The sequence below is a fragment of the Scardinius erythrophthalmus genome (genome assembly GCF_964197995.2).
Source record: "Scardinius erythrophthalmus genome assembly, contig: HAP1_SCAFFOLD_73, whole genome shotgun sequence".
Classification (NCBI taxonomy): Eukaryota; Metazoa; Chordata; class Actinopteri; order Cypriniformes; family Leuciscidae; genus Scardinius; species Scardinius erythrophthalmus.
Genome location: NW_028296528.1, coordinates 324772 through 330225, shown reverse-complemented (window position 1 = coordinate 330225; position 5454 = coordinate 324772).

Sequence of the window (5454 nt, the reverse complement as noted above, 5' to 3'; positions counted from 1 at the left end):
CGCGAAACTGCTCATAACTCCTAGACCGTATGACGTAGACTCAAGTGTCTTATATCACTGGAAAGCTGGAAACCTGAAGGTCAAAACGTATATCTCCGATTTCATTTCCTGTATGCAAATTGTCCGCCATTTTGAATTTAGTTAAAAACCTACTTTTGCGAACTAGTCCTAGGTTTTTTGTCCAATTGGATACAAAACAGTGCAGAAATGTTCTCTGGAGTCTGAATATCAATAATTATCGAAAAAAAGTCGAAATTTCGATTCCTGATCGCCGGGGGGTGATAAATTAATGTTGTGGGAGGAGCCTATTTTACTAAAATGGCTATAACTCGAGAATGAAATTAGATATCTTCACCAAACTTGGTGCACATGTGTATGAGTTCAATCTGGGGTCACAGTAAAAAAATCGCGACGATTGATTACTAGGTGGCGCTATAACATGAAAAAAACATGAAAACGGCTATGACCACGTGACCGTTAGTCCGATTGACTTGAAAATTGGTATGCAGTGTCTTGGTCCAAGGTACCATGTATGTCTATGAGGACATTGGCGTATCTCGAAAAACATGGCCGCCATCGACCAATGAAATTTGAGCACCTATTAGACAAGGTTAACGGAGGCCGATCGGAACGAAACTCGATGGGCATGTTCGACTCATGGCCCTAGAGGTCTCTAAGAGTTTTGAAAGAAATCGGCCACTAGTTGGCGCTAACGAGTTTTATGGCTCTGTAATCACGTGGTGTTACACTTATCGTCACAAAATGCATATCATCTGATAGATCTGCTCATGCTGAACAACTTTGCCTCAAGAACTAATGCTGTCAATTAAACCGTTTATTAAATATTCGTAATTATGTTAAAAACCTACTTTTGCAAACTAGTCCTAGGTTTTTCGCCCGATCGAAACCAGACCAGTCTAGGACAATTCTCTGGACACTCTAGATCAATAATTATCAAAAAAAAGTTGAACTTTTGCATGTAGATGGCTGTAATAGGGTCATTTAGAAAAGGGGCATGGCAAAAAAACACTAAAAAGCCTATAAATCCTAAATGAAAACTCAGAACTTCACAAAAATTGGTGAGCATATGTGACATAACATCATTAACAAGCATGCCAATTTTTATGGAGATCGGACCATAGGTGGCGCTATAACTGCTAAAAAGCTTTAAAACCATATATTTCCTATGGTATTTCCTGTAAATGGTCTTTTCCATCTATTATGTCAGTAGTTACATGCTTGCTAAATAAAACTTAATCACTTTTGATGCTTTTGTGCTTAAAGGCCTTAACTGCTTGAACCCCGATAAATGCTGCTTGCAGCTTTAATTATTATTATTATTATTATTATTATTATTCCGCCCTAAAACGCATTGTGCAGCCCAAACCGTAAGAGCTGGAACCTTGAAACTTGGCCAAATGGTAGTCCTCAATTTGGGGAGAACCTATCAAAATATGACCCCGATTGGCCCATAGGTGGCGCTATAATGACCAAATTTACTAAATTGCTCATAACTCCTAGACAGTTTGTCCTAGAGTCTCAATTTTAGCATCACTGTGATCCCTGGCTCCAGACGGACAAAATGGCTATCTCCAAATCCCGATCCGAGCAAAAAAAAATTTGTTATGGGCAATTTTGTCCAAAACCTACTTTTGCGAACTAGTCCTAGGTTTTTGGCCCAATCCAGACCAGACCAGTCTAGCACAATTCTCTGGAGTCTCTAGATCAATAATTATTGAAAAAAAGTTGAACTTTTGCATTGGCCTGGCTGTAACAGGGTCATTTAGGGAAGGGGCGGGACAAAAAAAACACTCAAAAGCCTATACAACCTAAGTGTCAGACCATGGTGAAGAAGCATGCCAAGTTTCGTGAAGATCGGACCATAGGTGGCGCTATAACTGTCCAAAACGTCTCTTCTTATTAGGGGTTCAAGCACGAAGTGCTGAAACCCTATTGTAATTGTGCTGATTTTTATTATTATTATTATTATTATTATTATTATTATTCCGCCCTAAAACGCATTGTGCAGCCCAAACCGTAAGAGCTGGAACCTTGAAACTTGGCCAAATGGTAGTCCTCAATTTGGGGAGAACCTATCAAAATATGACCCCGATTGGCCCATAGGTGGCGCTATAATGACCAAATTTACTAAATTGCTCATAACTCCTAGACAGTTTGTCCTAGAGTCTCAATTTTAGCATCACTGTGATCCCTGGCTCCAGACGGACAAAATGGCTATCTCCAAATCCCGATCCGAGCAAAAAAAAATTTGTTATGGGCAATTTTGTCCAAAACCTACTTTTGCGAACTAGTCCTAGGTTTTTGGCCCAATCCAGACCAGACCAGTCTAGCACAATTCTCTGGAGTCTCTAGATCAATAATTATTGAAAAAAAGTTGAACTTTTGCATTGGCCTGGCTGTAACAGGGTCATTTAGGGAAGGGGCGGGACAAAAAAAACACTCAAAAGCCTATACAACCTAAGTGTCAGACCATGGTGAAGAAGCATGCCAAGTTTCGTGAAGATCGGACCATAGGTGGCGCTATAACTGTCCAAAACGTCTCTTCTTATTAGGGGTTCAAGCACGAAGTGCTGAAACCCTATTGTAATTGTGCTGATTTTTATTAGGGGTTCAAGCACGAAGTGCTGAAACCCTATTGTAATTGTACTGATTTTTATTATTATTATTATTATTATTATTATTATTATTATTATTTTTCTTCTGCCGTAAAACTCATCGTGCAGCCCAAACCGTAAGAGCTGGAGCTTTGAAACTTTGCCAGATGGTAGTACAAAAATCGAGGAGAGGTTCAGAGAATATGACCCCAATTGGCCCATAGGTGGCGCTATAGCAACCAAAAGCGCGAAACTGCTCATAACTCCTAGACCGTATGACGTAGACTCAAGTGTCTTATATCACTGGAAAGCTGGAAACCTGAAGGTCAAAACGTATATCTCCGATTTCATTTCCTGTATGCAAATTGTCCGCCATTTTGAATTTAGTTAAAAACCTACTTTTGCGAACTAGTCCTAGGTTTTTTGTCCAATTGGATCCAAAACAGTGCAGAAATGTTCTCTGGAGTCTGAATATCAATAATTATCGAAAAAAAGTCGAAATTTCGATTCCTGATCGCCGGGGGGTGATAAATTAATGTTGTGGGAGGAGCCTATTTTACTAAAATGGCTATAACTCGAGAATGAAATTAGATATCTTCACCAAACTTGGTGCACATGTGTATGAGTTCAATCTGGGGTCACAGTAAAAAAATCGCGACGATTGATTACTAGGTGGCGCTATAACATGAAAAAAACATGAAAACGGCTATGACCACGTGACCGTTAGTCCGATTGACTTGAAAATTGGTATGCAGTGTCTTGGTCCAAGGTACCATGTATGTCTATGAGGACATTGGCGTATCTCGAAAAACATGGCCGCCATCGACCAATGAAATTTGAGCACCTATTAGACAAGGTTAACGGAGGCCGATCGGAACGAAACTCGATGGGCATGTTCGACTCATGGCCCTAGAGGTCTCTAAGAGTTTTGAAAGAAATCGGCCACTAGTTGGCGCTAACGAGTTTTATGGCTCTGTAATCACGTGGTGTTACACTTATCGTCACAAAATGCATATCATCTGATAGATCTGCTCATGCTGAACAACTTTGCCTCAAGAACTAATGCTGTCAATTAAACCGTTTATTAAATATTCGTAATTATGTTAAAAACCTACTTTTGCAAACTAGTCCTAGGTTTTTCGCCCGATCGAAACCAGACCAGTCTAGGACAATTCTCTGGACACTCTAGATCAATAATTATCAAAAAAAAGTTGAACTTTTGCATGTAGATGGCTGTAATAGGGTCATTTAGAAAAGGGGCATGGCAAAAAAACACTAAAAAGCCTATAAATCCTAAATGAAAACTCAGAACTTCACAAAAATTGGTGAGCATATGTGACATAACATCATTAACAAGCATGCCAATTTTTATGGAGATCGGACCATAGGTGGCGCTATAACTGCTAAAAAGCTTTAAAACCATATATTTCCTATGGTATTTCCTGTAAATGGTCTTTTCCATCTATTATGTCAGTAGTTACATGCTTGCTAAATAAAACTTAATCACTTTTGATGCTTTTGTGCTTAAAGGCCTTAACTGCTTGAACCCCGATAAATGCTGCTTGCAGCTTTAATTATTATTATTATTATTATTATTATTATTATTCCGCCCTAAAACGCATTGTGCAGCCCAAACCGTAAGAGCTGGAACCTTGAAACTTGGCCAAATGGTAGTCCTCAATTTGGGGAGAACCTATCAAAATATGACCCCGATTGGCCCATAGGTGGCGCTATAATGACCAAATTTACTAAATTGCTCATAACTCCTAGACAGTTTGTCCTAGAGTCTCAATTTTAGCATCACTGTGATCCCTGGCTCCAGACGGACAAAATGGCTATCTCCAAATCCCGATCCGAGCAAAAAAAATTTGTTATGGGCAATTTTGTCCAAAACCTACTTTTGCGAACTAGTCCTAGGTTTTTGGCCCAATCCAGACCAGACCAGTCTAGCACAATTCTCTGGAGTCTCTAGATCAATAATTATTGAAAAAAAGTTGAACTTTTGCATTGGCCTGGCTGTAACAGGGTCATTTAGGGAAGGGGCGGGACAAAAAAAACACTCAAAAGCCTATACAACCTAAGGGAAAACCCCAAACTTCACAAAAATCGATGAGCAGGTGTGTCAGACCATGGTGAAGAAGCATGCCAAGTTTCGTGAAGATCGGACCATAGGTGGCGCTATAACTGTCCAAAACGTCTCTTCTTATTAGGGGTTCAAGCACGAAGTGCTGAAACCCTATTGTAATTGTGCTGATTTTTATTATTATTATTATTATTATTATTATTATTATTCCGCCCTAAAACGCATTGTGCAGCCCAAACCGTAAGAGCTGGAACCTTGAAACTTGGCCAAATGGTAGTCCTCAATTTGGGGAGAACCTATCAAAATATGACCCCGATTGGCCCATAGGTGGCGCTATAATGACCAAATTTACTAAATTGCTCATAACTCCTAGACAGTTTGTCCTAGAGTCTCAATTTTAGCATCACTGTGATCCCTGGCTCCAGACGGACAAAATGGCTATCTCCAAATCCCGATCCGAGCAAAAAAAATTTGTTATGGGCAATTTTGTCCAAAACCTACTTTTGCGAACTAGTCCTAGGTTTTTGGCCCAATCCAGACCAGACCAGTCTAGCACAATTCTCTGGAGTCTCTAGATCAATAATTATTGAAAAAAAGTTGAACTTTTGCATTGGCCTGGCTGTAACAGGGTCATTTAGGGAAGGGGCGGGACAAAAAAAACACTCAAAAGCCTATACAACCTAAGTGTCAGACCATGGTGAAGAAGCATGCCAAGTTTCGTGAAGATCGGACCATAGGTGGCGCTATAACTGTCCA